The sequence below is a fragment of the Canis lupus genome, chromosome 5, assembly GCF_048164855.1.
Source record: "Canis lupus baileyi chromosome 5, mCanLup2.hap1, whole genome shotgun sequence".
In the NCBI taxonomy this organism is placed as follows: domain Eukaryota; kingdom Metazoa; phylum Chordata; class Mammalia; order Carnivora; family Canidae; genus Canis; species Canis lupus.
The window spans coordinates 81094373-81110382 of record NC_132842.1 but is presented as its reverse complement, the minus strand read 5'-3'; the positions used below and the strand labels follow the sequence as shown (position 1 = coordinate 81110382).

The 16010-nt window shown below is 54.3% G+C and overlaps 1 long non-coding RNA gene across 1 annotated transcript; it reads right to left on the bottom strand.

Annotated features, from left to right (window-relative positions):
- Nucleotides 1–1934: 1934 nt before the first annotated feature.
- Nucleotides 1935–12753, bottom strand: LOC140634332 (uncharacterized). Its single transcript, XR_012031854.1, has 3 exons — nucleotides 9683–12753; nucleotides 6845–7648; nucleotides 1935–3742 (listed from the first exon to the last, which is right to left on the bottom strand). It is a non-coding gene; the product is annotated as an uncharacterized lncRNA (long non-coding RNA).
- Between the last annotated feature and the right edge of the window lie 3257 nt (nucleotides 12754–16010).

Here is a 16010-nt window from a genome sequence, read left to right as displayed (position 1 = left end):
GGAGGCACCGTCTATAGCAGACGGTGGCAAAAAAATATATATATTATTCCATTTCAGCTTGCAAAGGAGGAGGGAGGAAAGGGGAATGCTTCAGGGAGGGAAGGCGCTTGTAGGAAATTTCAGTGCCTTGTGCACTGGGTGAGGGGATTGGAAGGAGATAGTCTACTGGTCACCGGGCAAAGATGTCTATCCTGACACTGGCATGCAAATTGGTGAATCGAATAGTGAATGAAGAGGGGCCCTCTGAGCCTCTATCAGGAGAGGGGTTGCTGTCTCAAGTGGAGGCAGTCAGAGGGAAGGAGAGGATAGTGCAGATTGTCTCTAGAGGGGCACAGGGACCGGCCCCTGCCCCACAGAGCCCAGCTACCCACCAGCACTGCCTGAGAGCCCACTCTGCAGGACGGAGCTCCCTGAGCATTTTCCCCACACGGGGCTGTTCCAACACACAGCCGCACCCCTCTCAAGGGAGGCATCACTGCCCTCATCTAGAAGAGGAGGAAACAGAGGCTCCCAGAGCTCATCTGTAGTAAAGAGCAGAGCCTGGAGTGGAATGAAAGAGTCCTCTTTCCAAGCCCCTTGGTGGCCTCTCACTGATTTGCAAAGTTAATGAATAAAGCAAGGGTATGGTAAGCAGCGCTCAAGAGGGGCGGACAGCCTGTCCTCTCCTTTATAGGTCAGCAGCTCAGACTTAGCCCAAGATACAGCCAGACCTGGATCCCAGGATGTAAAGACAGACACCTGTGAGCCATGACCTAAATGCCAGGTGAGGTGTGTATGCTCCACGTGGGTCAAGGCTAAGTTGGAAACCTCCCCACTGAACTCATACCCATCCCCGGATACCCTAGGACGGTCACCCTCTCCACTTTGCTGCCCCAGGGCCTTGTGGTCCTCTATTATTACATGTAATTTATTCTTCCTACATCTCTCTCCACCCACTAGCCCAAGAACATCTTGGGGGCAGAGATCGCACGCGACTGGCTCATCTCTCTATTTCCAGGGCTCAATAAACACATGTGCTATAAACGGAGCTAATTTTGGGCTGGGAACAGGTGAGTAACCAATCCACATCATCCCATATCATTCCATGCAGGTGTTTCTTGATTGTCCGAGAAGGAAGATCGTAAATGAGACCTGCCCCTAAACCAAGAGGAGGCATCGTGTCCCTGATCACATTGTGCTTTACATAGACTCCTCAAGGGGTGGGAACTTGTCCAATTGTCTCTGTGTTCTCAGTGCCAAGAATAGAGTCTTGCATGTAAGCAGTGGAAGATAGATGGGTAGGTGAGATGGGTGGAGGAGGGATGGATGGAGGATGGGTGGGTGAGTGGACGGTTGATGGAAAGGAAAGAAGGTGGATAGATATTGATAGGCACATGGTGGTATGGTGGTTTTTAAATAGTTAAGTGAGTGGATAGATGGGTGGTGGGTTTATGGATGAGTTAGTAGACGTACAGATGAATGGATGGAACAGTGGTGGACGGTTGGGTGTTTGGATGTGGAGAGTAAGTAAGTCAGTGAAGGGATGAATGAATGGACGGATGAAGGTTGGATGGGTGGACGGATGGTCGGCCGGGTGAGTTCGGTGTGTATGGGTAGGTGGTGAACAGCTAGATGGATCCACAGGGAATGGGAGGCTGGACGGCTGGTAGGGTGATGGTTGCTTGGATGAATGAATCGTCCTTCCATCTCCTGATATCATGCTCAACCTTCTTAAGTAAAAGAGCTTTTTGTACTCCTTTTTTCCAGATCCCACCCTTAAGTCCCCTGCCTCTCCTGCTCTCTTCCATCCTCCAAGCAGGGGCTCTAAGATGCCAGATGGAAGTCTTCCCAGGAAGTTCAGCTCCAGTCCCTGCCTCTGTGCTGAGCGTTCCACGCTGTGCAGAGATTTAATACTTAACTCCAGCCTCTCCCCGCTCCTTACCTGCCTGAGGAGGTAGAGGCAGCAATTTGCATATTTATTAAATATCTCTTAGCAGGATACACAAGCCGCATTGCTACATCCCGCTCCCGGAGCCGTCCTGCTGGCAGACAAGACTGTGCGCCATCCGTGCTGCATCACCGCCCATTAAGTAGCTGTTCCAGAGCCCAGGGGGCGAGGAGGGGAGTGAGGGGCCACGGGGCAGGTGCGGAGGAGGAGATCCTGGAGCCGGGGACACCGCTGTCTCGCGGCTATTAGGCAGTGGGGGTTGGGGGGAGGCTCTCTTCTTGGCCCAGGGAGAATGGGCTCTGCAGGCATCTCTTCCAGCCCACTGTGTCCACCCGGGTCACCCCTGAAAACCATCCTTGTCCTTAGAAAATTCCCAGAGGAGGACACTTAGCAGCGACTTTGTTTTATGTTCCTTCTACTCCTCAGTTTACCTGGAAGTCCATCCTATGGTCTATACCGAAGTGGGCCTGCCTTGGGGTAAGCCCACTGTTGGTGCATTGTCTTTGGTCAAAAAGCCATGAGCATCCCCCAGGCTCCGGGCGCCCTTCCTCAAGTGGTCGTCCTTTGAGATCCGGTCCAGTGCCCTCTGTTTCCTGGAAAGGAGTCCTTGGAGTGAGTGTTCCTCTGGGGTCCAGGAACTCCTTGCTATAAACAGGGACGACCCCCCCCCTTCAGACTGGGTGTCCTGACTCTCCCTCCTGTCTCTTGACACAGTTCCTAGATTGGGGCTCGAATCCCAAGATGTGGCTTCTGGGGTCAGACTTGTTGGGTGCTGATCCATGTGGGGTGACCTGCGGGTGGGGGACCAGAATCTCTCTGAGCCTCAGTTTCTTCATCTGTAAATGGGGCAATGATCACACCTACCTCACAAAATTATTGTGAGGGTAGGTACAATGAAGGATGTTGAGGGATTGGCACAGTATCTGGCACTGGACCGAATATTCAGGAAATGCCGGTTGTTATGGTTATGGAATCATACAAAGTTGCAAGTGTGAAGGGAGGCTGGTCGCTTGCTCATGTTTCCCAGGGAGAAGGGAAGAGTAGCAGGACTCACATCCGCCTCATGTACTACCTGCTGGATTCGCTGGGAGCACGATCCTTACAACCACCTTTGAGGTAGATATTCCCAACACCTCCATTTTACAGTTGAAGAAACCGAGTCCCAGAGGGAGGAGGGAAACACCTGAGACCACATGTTCATTGGAGATCCCCCATTGCTCTTGGTTTCCTTTTTCCAGGCAAGTCACGAGGGGTCCCTGCCATGGGAGCAGCCTGGGACCCAAGGAAGAGGAGGATGAAACCCACAAACAGCTTTTCCAGCTCCACCTGCCCCCCACATCCCACTACCTTGGACTGGCAGGAGCCAGAAGGAAGGGTCTGGGCTGCAGCCTCATAAACCTTCCTGAAAGCCCTCATAAACGCAAGGCCCGGCTGGCTCTAAGTCTGCTGCTGCAAAAAGCAAAATCCCTGGTCATAAAGTAATCCCCATAAAAAAATTAAAAAAAAGAGGGAGAAAAGAAAGAATCTGTGCAGTAAGAGCAATAACAGCCTCTGGGACACAAGGAAGAGGAAACGGAGCTGCCGTGAACTCAGTCCCCTCCCAAAGGCACCAAGCTCGGGGATCCTTGTGGACCAAGGGTCCAAGTGGGGAGAGCAGGTACACGTGGCTGGGATGGGGGCTGCAGGTGTTGAAGAATGGTGATGCTTCTGATGGTGATGATGGTAGCACTGAGGTAGCTTCTAGAAGTCCACTCATGTCCACCCCTTCGCCGGAGCTGCCACTGTCTCAAGGTTTCTAGGGTTAAGATCCCCATCCTATAGATGAAGAAACTGAGGTCAGAGGGAGTAGGAGCTCGCCATCAGAACACAGGCCGGCTGCCCCCGGTAGGACCCTCCCTACATTGCTACTCTAAGGCCCCAGTTGGAAGGCCCTAAAATGCAAATGGGTTCTGGCTAAATGCAAGGCATTCTTGGGGCTGGGGACATTAAGTCAATATTTACAAGGGGGGACCTCCCTGCCCCTTCCCAACAAGAAACCCTGAGGTCGGGGAGGGAGATGCAGCTGTGGACTCCTAGGTGGGTGCCTGCACATCCTCGAGTCTCTGATTGTCATCATTTCACTGAGGCTGACCATTCCGACCTCGCCCGGGGGCTGGCAGGAGATGATGCACAGGTGTAAGGAGCCGCTGCATGCTTGGGGCCCAACAGTGGGAGCTGTGGGGCCTCAGGGTCCTGGTGAAGTGAGGCTCCCAAGCCGAGGGGCCAGGATCCCACAGAGGGGTGAGGATAGCTCAGTACCGGCAGAGACCACCTTCGCCCGTCGGCAGCACCCACCCCACCGCAGACCAAGCAGCTCTGCTCGGCTCCCAGCCTCCCAGCCCTGACAACTCACACCTTCCTCCCCCCATCTGACCCTCCCCACAGGCCTCTCCAGTCCCAGGCTATCTCCTCCTGAGCCTCTCTCCTCCCCTCCCTGCCCCTTCTCTGGCTTTTATCTGCCAGGTTCCAACCTCTCCATCCCTCTGTGGTGCTGACAATCTCCTTCACGCTCTCACTCCAGGTTCGGGGGACTATTGTCCTATGGGCCGTCAGTGCCCACTCTGCATCTTCCCCATTGGAGACGACATGCACCGGCCTCTCCCCAGACTCCCTGGTGGCCCCATCCAGGAGCCACACCCTGCCCTGAGGCCTGCCCCAGCCTCATCCCTTGGGGAGGCCTCACTCTGATCCCAGCCCACCATCCTTCCAGGAGCAGGGGCTGCTCTGGTCTCCCTCAGCCCTTCCCACACCCATCAGCCACCCCTGCAGGAAGTGAGTTCTGTACGAAACCCTCCCTGTCCCCACCTGGCTCATCCTCCTCTGTCTCCCCCAGAACAGGAGGAAGGGAGAGACACCCTGCTCCTTCATCTCCCACCCAGGGCCAGGGATCCCGGAGGAGTGTGTTTTGAGTGACTGAGCCTCCGGGAGTGAGCTCCCTGCCACGGGAACCTCTCGGGCGGAGCACGTGGCTCCCGCTCCTCAGGTTACCTCGTCACTCTCGCCTCCGGCACAGGCACTAAAGCAATGCAAGGAAGCCCAAACCTGTTGCCATCAATTCTGCTCAAGAATGCTGGGGCGTGTGTGTGTGTGTGTGTGTGTGTGTGTGTGTGTGTGTGTAGGAGAGCAAGCTTCCAGAAGCCTCCATCTCACAGCCTGTAAAACCGGATAATAGCACCTACTCACAGGGCTGTTGGGAGGACTCCAGGAGTTAACAAATGTGAACCACTCGCATGCGTGCCCAGCGCGCCGGGAATGTTTGCTGCCGCCCAGCCTCCCTTCTGCCCGCAGCCTCCCTTCCAATCCTCACTGCCTCCTTCCAGCCCTGGGGAGTGAAGTGACTTCCAGGCGCCAGAAACTGGAGTCTCCAGAGGAGGTGGCTGATTTCTTGCAAGAACAGAAACAGCTGTAACAATACAGGTAACTGCGGACACAGGCGTCTGTGCGTTGAATAGTTACTACGCGCCTCCGTGAACGGCGGGTGCAAACCTCAGCAGACGCGACCAGGCCTCGGCCGACGGGCCCTGAGCGCTGCAGCCACTGTCCCTGCCCACGAAGGGGCAGGGCACCTGTCTGGTTCCATTGTGGGGCTCCGGCTGCCTCCCCTTTGCTGGGCCTTCGTTTCCCCATCTGTGAACTGGGTGCAGGGCCTGCGGCGTGATGAAGACAGCACCCCCAGTACGATTTGCGAGGAGGCCAGGGGCTGCCAAGCCTGCCTGGCCTGGAGAGGGTTAAGGTGCCAGAGCTTGTCCAGGGGCCCTGCCTCCTCTTCAGATGGTCCCCCGGACACCCCAGAGATAATTGGCTCCAGCGCTGCTGCACTTGATTGAGGCCAGGGGATCAGGAGGGAGAGGAGAGCGCTGGAGCCCCAGGTGGCCTCGCCGGTGGCCGGGCTCCCAGGAGGGGTGGTTGGGGCTCCTCAGGGGCGCATAGGGGACAGGGACAAGAGGGTAGGGCTCCAGGGCCAGCAAATGCCACCTCAGACTTGGCAGATGGGATGATTGGAGCCCAGAGAGGGGCCGGGGCCCCAGTCCTGTCACTGCCTCCCCTCCTTAGGAGCTGCAGCCCATAGTAGTGTAACAATCACACCGCTGATCGTCAATAAGTCCCCCGAGCCCCCTCTCTCCCCGACACCTGCTTGATGACGACATCCCCTCACCCCCAGCCCCCAGCAGCCCTCAGGGACGGGATGGCTTCACCAGCCTCAATGCGCGGAAGGGGAAAATGCAGACTCTCGGATTGGCCCCGGCTCACCAGCCAAAGGGCAGCGTGCTGGTCTCCCTCTGAAACCCGTGTCCCTCCGAAGAAGCCAGGCTGCCCCGCACGGGACCCGTTCCCGATTTTCTCAGGATCCTGTGTCCCCTCTCTAGCTCGGCACGGACCTAGGCCCACTTTGATGGGGTCATCATGACCTCTGAGGGCAGGACAGACCTGGGTTCGAGTCCGGCCGCTGCATAAACGAGAGCTCTGCGCGCACACTTGCCACAACGTTCGTGAGCACGTGCACACGTCGTTGGTTGGTTCGGAGCCTGCTACAACCCCCAACCCACCTCCGACACAGAGTAAATATTGACTTAATTTCCCCAGCCCCAAGAATGCCTTGCATTTAGCCAGAACCCATTTGCATTTTAGGACCTTCCAATGTGCCATCCTCTCTGCCTGGAATCGTCTCTCTTTTCCCACTTGGCTTTTTTTTTGCTCATCCTTCCAGATGGTTCCTTGGGAAGCTTTGTTTGATTCTCTAGGCTGAGTTAGACGTGTGCCCTCCCCTTCTGGCCTGCATAGCACCTTTACCGTCTCCCTCTTCCCGGTAATTGCCAATTACACATCTGTCTGGAGTACTTGTGAGGTCCCTGCGGGCAGGGAGGGTGTCGTACTCACCTTGCAGCCCCAGCATCAGGCAGCAGCACTTGGAAGGTTGCGGAGCCAGAGCAAGGAAGCAGACAAGTGAAGAAATGAATGAATGGGTGACAGGGAACTCAGCATGAGCTGCATTCCGGTCTTGCCACACAGGGGACAGAGACCTGGGACACAGAATCCCACCCCTGTCCCCTGGAACCCCCACCTCCTCAGCATTTACGTGTGCCTGTTGCCCTTGCTGGCTGTGAATCTAGAGGGTCCAGACCACAGTGACCTGTAGACTCTGTAGCCACTAGCCAAGGACGCGGTCTAGAGGTCACGGGGCCAGTGCAAGGCAAGACGTCAGGGGGTGGGTGTCCCTGAGAGACCTGACCTCCTCCGAATCTGCCTGGATTCGCACACCCCTTGGCTCTGCCCTGAGAGAAGAGAGGACACGTGTCCCACAGTACACGGCTGCAGAGATCTACGTGCTCCTTATTCCGAGCATCCCTCCCTCCGCCCGCCCTGCATCCTCCTGCCAGAGTAAGAACTAAATTTATCGTGAATTGGCACATATCCCCCGGCCCTGGCCCAACCCCATCCTCATCTCTGTCAAAGAAGTAAAGTCTACTTCCTTTGCTTTGGACACCAGCAAGGAGGCTTCTGGACTTCCAAATGCTGTCTTCCAGGAAATTGGAGTTTGAACATGATCCCTTGGGCGATGTGTCCAAAGGAGAAGTTCTCGCTGAAATCCCCACATCGTAAAATGTCAGGATGTCTGCGGTCTTTATTTATAGACAGATTGCTTTTCAACTTTTCTCACTCCAACATTTCGATGTGTTATTCCTGAAGATAAATGCACATTATGATTTCATAATAGAAATTGCATTTCTCCCCCGTGTCACCTCTAAGCATGTATATACATAAATATGGCACATTGCCTCCGACAGTAATTTAAAAGGCACTTTGGAGAACATATTGATCATGACCAGAGAACGGGGCTGGCATGGTCTCGATTTCATCGAAGTCCGCCTCCTCCCAGCCCCTGCCCTCCCTCTTCTTCTTCGTTCAGATCCTGAGGCTTGGGGACTTAGGATTTTCATTTATCTTTGTACGTCGGGATGTTTGTTTATAGGCATCAGGGGCTTGGGGAGGGGGGGACGTGAAATTTTATAACTCTCAAAGTATAAACAAGGAATGAAAAATGTAGCCTTCTACCAGAGTGAGTTCCCCGGAGGCAGGAATCTTCTGTCTCGCTCCCACACGGACTTGAGATGCTGTGGGGTGGACACTGTCCACTGTCTTGGGGCCACCCGGGTGTACACTTTCCTTTCAGCTCACCAGCACATTCTCCTGCAGTTGAATTCCTGGCCCAACCAGAGCACCCTCCTCTCTACACGTCTGCTTCCTGGGAATCTCAGGCTCACCTGGGAACAGTCACCTCCTCTTCGCACTTTCAGCACTCCCCATCATCCCTGGAAACTACCAGAAACTCACCTCTTCTAGGGAGCCTCCGCAACTACGCAGAGCCGCGTCTCAGCATCCCACTCTCGCTATGGCACTCTCCACCCTCTGCCCATCTTAGAAGTGATTTCTCTTTGGGCTACTTTTAAAGATCCCACTGTCCTCGGCCAGGTAGCTCAGTGTGTTGAAGGTAACCATGCTGGACGTTGGGCATCTATATAATACACCAGGCAAGTTCCCTTAGCCCTTCTCATTGAGTTGCTACAAGTATCCTAAAGGGTAGTGTTTTATCCTCTCATTTTACAGAACAGGAACCTGAGGTTCAAGAAATGTCAGCCTATCCGTCCAAGGTCTGAAGGCACTAGGTGGAAGTCCCTTGACTCAAACTCAACCCCTTCTGTTGGCCCCTTTCTTCTGCTCACTCCTTGAATATCAATATTCCCTCCACTTAGGTCTCTTCTTCCTTCCACTCTTCCTGGGCTCTCTCACCCACCCACCTCCTGTCCCCAGCTTCAAGGATCATTTTTTTCTCTTGGCAGCTTTCCAACCCCCATTCTGGCTCAGATCATCATAGCTGTCCCCTGGATGTCTCCATTGGGATGTCTCGTAGGTCTCTCAAATGTGATCTGGCAAGGACTGAGCTCAATATCGATGGTGCTGTCACATGCAGGTCGCTCGACCCTGAACCCCGGCCATCATTCTGGACTCCTTCTATATTATCACGACCAACCCCTCTATCTTCCACTTCTTAAGATCTCTGGAGGAGCTCTCTTCTCCCATAATAATATTATGTATTAACGCAGGCCACCACTCATTCAGACTTGTCACGGCAGTGCCCTCCTAACACATCTCCCAGTCCCACTCTTGTCCCTTCCAACCCACTCCCCATATTACAGCCAGAGTGAGCCTCCTCAAGCAAAAAACAGAAACAAACAAACAAACAAAAAACCAAAAAAAAAAAAAAACTGGCCCCATCACTCTATTGTTTAAATCCATCATGGTGCCCATCGATGGCCAATGGGGGTAGCTCCTATTGTGTCCTCACTCTCGTGTCAGGTGCATGTAGTCAGCACTCACTAAACAGTTACCAGATGAATTCTCTGCCACTTCTCCTTGGGTCTGCTCCCTGGGCTTTGTACTGCTTAATTTTTCCTTCCAGAGCCTCTCAAGAACAATTCTGCTTCAGCATCTCAGCATCTCAGCTTTGCCAAGGAGCCAAGACTATGGGGGCTGAGTTGGCCTTTGCCTCTGCCATTAGCAGTCTTCCCTTCTCAATTACATGGTAATCCCTGTTAAAATTACAAATTTATTTATAGTTTTTTTTCCTTTCTTTTTTTTTCCCCACCCGGCAATTTTTATGGCTCATCGGCCATAACAAATTCTACTTCATAAAGCAAAGGTGCACGTTATTATTACCTTATGGAAATAGGCGGCAGCAGCTGACTCCATTCCCGGCCGGCGTGTTGTCTCCACGAATCCGTAATGGTTTCAATCAATACCCCCGTGGGATTTGTTCCGTTCTTTGAGGCCGAGAGCATTTGGACCTGGAGGTGGTATATCTGCCTCCGAGCCAGCTGGCAGCAGTGGCCCCTCCCAGGGACTTTGGATTTTGGTGGTTGTCCTGGTGATTCCATTTTGTCCAGGAATAAAGAGATCATCACACTTGTGGGTGATATTTCCCGAAAGCTCTGTAAGGATTGTTATGGTAACCATATGAAGCAGGTGCTGCTATGACCCCATCGTGAAGGGGAGGAGAGTGTGCCTCAGAGACCATATGAACTGACCTGAAGGCCAACATGATGTGGGCAGGGGCTTCTCTGCAGGGAGGTACAGGCCACCTTGTTGCATCTGATGGGCTCCGGGAGGCACAGGGTCTTAGGGTAGGGGCTACAAATGAGCGCTGCTGGAATTCTGTGACTCTGTTGACGTCTCCCTGCCTCTGTCTCCAGATCTGATCATATTTCGGAAGAAAATGCACATCAGAGAATGACAAGGCTTCCTGCTTCTCGGGCTCAGAGCTGGAAATGACGGGCAGGACACATCTCTTCCAGCCTCACTTAGATGCCTCCCCAGTCAGGGGACTCACTAGCTGAAGGGCTGGCTCTCTCCTGAGAAGTCCGAAGTGCACCTTGTTTTGCTTCCATGGAGCGCCCAGTGGGCAATGCTGTAACTTCTATCCATAGCTCCCAATTTGGCTTCTGGAAGCCACAGGAGCTAGGCTGATCCTGCTGGTCCACTTCGGCCGCTCGGTTGTTGCAGACAGAACATCGGAGCTGGGAGGGGTTCACAGAATTCACGCCTCCCCTCATGGTACAGTGGGGCTGGGTCATTGCCTCCCTGAGCAAGCTAACCGAGCCTCACTACCCTCATCCACAGGGCAGGACCTTCATATACGATGTTTGTCAGAGACCTGACCCCAGACCTGGGGCTGGAGCCCAGCTTCCAGCCCCCTCATTGCTGCACAATCTGCAGAAAGTCGAGTGGGCAGGATGATCTGACTCCAGAGAAGCCCACTCCCAAGTAACCGCTGGTTTCCCCTGGCATCCGGCATAGCCCCGGCCTGGCCTGTGCATGATGTCAGGCGCTTTGTTTCTTTAGCCTCACCTGTCTGACTAATCTGGCTGCTGGAGGTGGTCCAGGGTGCTAGCCAGCAGCCATAGGTAATCTTTGGGGTTTGCTCCACCATGCGGAAGAGGGGTGGGCTGACTCCCAAGCCCCCATCACCCCGAAACCAGGCTGGAAGCTCCGGGGTTCCTTTCCTGGCCCTCAGGGTAAACCCTTGCTGCGTCCCGAATGCAGCCTGGTAAAAAGGAAAGGAGAAGCAGGGACTCTGGACACAGAGAATGCAAATTCCAGTTCTGGCTCTTTCTCAAAGCTCTCCCCTCCTCTTGGTCTCAGTCTCCAAATCTGTAAAAGAGAGATGAAATGTCGCCGCCCAAGGGCTGCCGTGGGGCTCCAGACAAGAGAAGTTAAGGGGAGCACCTGGCGCAGCGTCTGGTACATCCTCGTCTCCCGGGGGGCACTGGCCTTCCCCACCCCGGCCCCCTCCACACGCACCCTGGCCCTCGCCGCATCCCCTCAGACCTCAGCCTCCTCTGGCTCGCACAGGAGGATCACGTTACCATGGCAACCTGCGGGCAGCTCAGCTCCTGGTCCCTCTGGTCTCCTGCACCCAATCCACCCAGCCCAGCTCGGGCAGCTGCCACGGGGGTGGTGTCAGGTGCCAGGGGCCCTTCCTCTGGGAGCTGACCCCCCTACTGGGAGATTGATGGCTTTTTTCCTTTGGCACAGACTCTCTTGCTCCCCTTCCTCCCCAGATCCCACCTGGGTCTACTTTGCTCCCTCACACGGAAGCCTGGCCAGAGCCCGGACTCGTGTCTGGAGAGCTCTATCTGGCGGCAGCCCCCTTCCTCCTATGGCCTGCTTCGTCCAAGCATTGGCTCAGCAAACCATCTCCCCAACCCCTGGGCCAGGCGGGCTGGGTCTGGGTGAAGGCGTGTCTCAGCGCACCGAGTGGGGGCGGACTCTGAACTCAGAGGGGCCTGGGTTCAAGTCCTCGCTCTGCTGGAGGAGCTGCCATAACAAAGCACCAGCAGCTGTAGGGCTTCAGCAACAGACATTTGCTGTCTCACGGTCTTGGAGGCCAGAGGTCCAAGGTCCAGGCACGGGTCCCTTCTGAGAGGCTGGAGGGAGAAGCTGTTCCAGGCCTCTCTCCTACTTTTTGGGGTTTGCTGGTTACATTTGCCATTCCTTAGCCTGTAGATGCATCAAACGGATCCCTGCCTTCATCTTCACACGGTTCTCTCTTTGTGTGAGCGTCTTTGTCCAAATTTCCCCTGTTCATTTTTAATTTTTTTAAAGGTTTATCCATGAGAGACACACAGAGAGAGGCAGAGACACAGGCAGAGGGAGATGCAGGCTCCCCATGGGGAGCCCGATGTGGGACTCGATCCCAGGACCCCGGGATCATGACCTGAGCCAAAGCCAGATGCTCAACCACTGAGCCACCCGGGCATCCCTCTACTTTTATGAGGACACCAGATGTAATGGAGTAGGGGATGAGTCCAAACTCATCCTAACTAATTGTATGTGCAATGACCTTATGTCCAAAGAAGGTCACACTCCCAGGTACCAGGAGTTAGAACTTCAATGTGTGCATTTTTGAGAGACATGGTCCTACCTATAATGTTATCTGAGTGGCCTTGGGCAAGTCACATCACCTCCTGGGGACTTAGAAAGGCTCATCTTGAAAATGGGAGAAAATATTGTGACATCGTCACATAGTGGTTGGAAGGATTAAATAGGACGAGGTATATAAGGTGGTCAGTCCAAGACTAGCGGAGAGAAGGGTTGGTCACTAGCTGCTGTGAATTCCTGTTTGGGACAGGGCTCTTTCCCTCAGCGATCCCGTTCATTGGTTCCCTTTGCTCCTGGCTGGGGGGAGTGAAGAGATGCATGGGAAGAGGGTCTAAGCCTTGAGCCTCCCATCCCTCCCATCCAGCCTCCACGTAACCTCAGGAGGCCACGCTATTGACATTCTCTCACCAATTTACTCTACAAAGGCTAGGTGCCTTATGCATCTTTGCAAACCTTTGCATTTTTCAGCTTTGTGTTGTTATCCCCATTTAATGGATGAAGAAACTGAGGCTTGAAGAGGTGGTGTGGCTTGCCCAAAGTCAGGGTCGGGGCCAGGCCCACCAGTTCAGAGTCCAGAGTGTGGATGTGCCGGGCCCCGGGGGTACGTGCCTGGGACAGCTTTGCCTTTTCTCTCCTGTGTGGACCCTTCTCTGAGGTCCCGTAGCCCAACCCGGAGGAGCCCTCGTGTGCTCTCATGCTGTCACCACCCTGCATGCAGACCCTGGTTATAATTTTTTGTATTTATATCTTCCCTTTGCTTGTCATCAGGCTGTTTATCAGCACGCAGTGATGCACCCGTGTTAAATATATATGCATCCGTGTGTGTGTGTGTGTGTGTGTGTGTGCGCGCCTTCCCAGTTATATTTATGCAGCTCCTCGGAGGATTAATTTAGCCAAATAACCGAAGCTATTTAGGTAGTTGACATTCACACTGTGAAGGAATGCGGGCGCTAAGTCAGCCAGGCACTGGCTTTGCTCCCAGGCCTTCCGAGGACTCAGTTTCCTTAACTTGGGGTGAGTGTGGCAGAGAATGCAGGAGCTCAGCGAGTCTAGCGGTCGAATCCTGACTCTTCAATGGGGAGCTGCAAGACTCTGGAGGAAATCTGAATGGGCCTCAATTTGTTCAACTAAAAAAAAAAAAAAAAAAAAAAAAAAGGTCTTTTTCTTGCAGGGCTGTTGCAAACTTTGACCGATTCAATGACTGTAAACTTTTTTTCCTAGCAGGTGCTTATTGTTTCATTCTGTTTTTTTTCCCCTTCTATCCCTCCATGTGGCTCCAAGAGACATATGAAGTTAAAAATGCCCTGGGTTGGCCCCTGAGGTCCTCAATCCTGTTACCTTTGCTCACTTTCTTTCCTCCAAAAGTCACCCTCTCGCCGTGCCTGGAAGGACGGTTTAGTTGGGATGGCTGATCCTATTGGTGCCCTTTCCATCCCTCTCTGGCTCTCTATTGTGGGGCATGCCAACCTCATGGCTTTCCCTGGCCAGCAGGTGCGAGGAGAGGGTTTTCTCTGGGTGCCAGAACCCACTCACCTGCCAGAGGGGCAGGCCGGAGGTGGGAGCAGCCCTCAGCCACAGACCAAAGGGAGAGGGTGTGTAAATACCCCAGCTCCCTCACCCCTCAGTCGGAATAACTCCTAGGTCTGTTCTACTGTCTCACTCACTGTGCCCCAGCGGGCTGGAGCCCTGGTTGCCCACAACAGGAGCTGCTCCATAATGCTCATGGTTGGCTTTCTTCTCTTCCTTTCCCTGTCTCCTTCCCTCGTGCCCTACAAGGTGTGTCCAGGACCCCCTTCAAAATAAATTCTGTGCGTTCAAGTCCTTGTCTGAGGGTCTACTTCTGGGAAGACCCAATCTAAGAGCAGGTGGGGTGGTGGGTGCTAAAAGCCTGGGCTTTGGGCCTCCTCACCCGTCTTTGAATCCTGCGTTAAGACGCAATGAGCAATTAATCACTCACTCTTTCTGAGCCTCAGCTTCCTAGAGGATCTGTGGCATAGGGGTGGTGATCACAGCACCTGCCCCTGGAGGCATGAGATGACCTGCCCCTCACTGGCTGGCTGCAGCTTGGTCCACTGGCCTCTTCATCCTCTTCACAGAGCTTCTATTATTTATTGATTTGCACGTGGTCCATCCTCACGGAGAGTGCCTCCCCCATCTAGGAGATCAGCTCTGTGAGCAGGGGTCCCCAGCACCTCTACACACTTCTGCTCCTCTGCACCATGGGCAGCGAGCACTGAGCCCATTCTGCCCCCAGACACGATCCTATGTCAGTGCTCCTCACTCAGGAGCTCGGCTCCTTTGGCCTCTCGTTTTGCTCTAGCCGTTCCCATCACCTTGCATTCCTATCTGTCCAGCTCTATCCACCCTTTACAGCCCAGGGGGCTTCTTGGGTCAACTCTGGCCCTTACTGACACTGCTTCCTCCTTGATTCTCCACTGAGGCTCATCCTTGGAAGCCCAGACTGAGGTCTTGGGCCTAGAGCCAACACCTGCTCAGCCCCTTGTGGCTCTCCTCTCTCTTCCTTCTTTCCAGGTTCCATTGAGATGCACCCCAGGCACCTGCAGCTTGCCCCCTCCTTAGCCAGCAATAGCAAGCAGAGAGTCCAGCTGAGGACCTCTCTGGACCTCTCCATGGCCACGTTCACAAGACCCCTCCCCTCCGCCCTGGCTTCCTGACCCCTGGCACACACAGGTCCGCTCAGCCTCACCCCTGTGTCCAGCTGCATGTCCAGCCTCACATGTCCAGAGCAGCAACAAGGCCGTGCTTCCTTTTTACCTCCTTCAAAATGACTGAGGAGTTCTGGCTGTAGCAGGGGAAAGTCAGGGTGCTGAACTGCATGGAATTAGGAAAGTTAGGAACAAAGTATCAGACAAGGCCAGGACGTTCAGAAGACCCGGGCCAGGCCAACTTGCTCTGGGGCCTCAGGGAACCCCTTTCCTCTCCGGACCATGTTTTTCCCATGCACACTCCAAGAAGGGTGAGCAGGATGACCTCCGAGGTGCCCCCAGCAGAGCAGAAGAGGCCCCTTCCTGAGTATCTAGCATATGCCCACGTGCTCACAGGTGTGATCCCACTTTGTCCTGACTTTGCCAAGTGGTTACGAATTTCTCCGTTTTGCAGCGCAGTTTCTGAGGCCGGCGGGGGAGGTGGGGGTATGTCTGGAAGCCCTGGAGCTCTCTGCACCTCCAGCTGAGCCTCTGGGAGGAGCTTCCTGGGTGGGTGTCACGGTGTTGCAGGGGGCACAGGAGGGACAGGATGAGGTGGGAGGGGTGCATGGCAGCTGGGCCTGGACGAGATCCCACCAGTGTGGGGCAAGCCACCTACCCCACCTTCCACTGTTGTCCTGGTGGGAGCCCTTGCCCACCTCGTGCACCCCAGTTTTCTCCTTTTCTCCAGTTGCAGGTAGGAGTAATAATAACGCCTACCCCTGCATTAACGTGAGAATTCGGTGAGTTCATATCAGTAAAGGACTCGGCTTTGGCTTCGGGGCCTGGCAGGGTCAGGCTCAATAAGTAGCAGGTGCTATTATTATTTAACTTTGTTTTCAGTCACTCTCATTGCTACTAGTCTCGCTGCAGTTTCCCTTTGCATCTGCCTTAGGTACCCC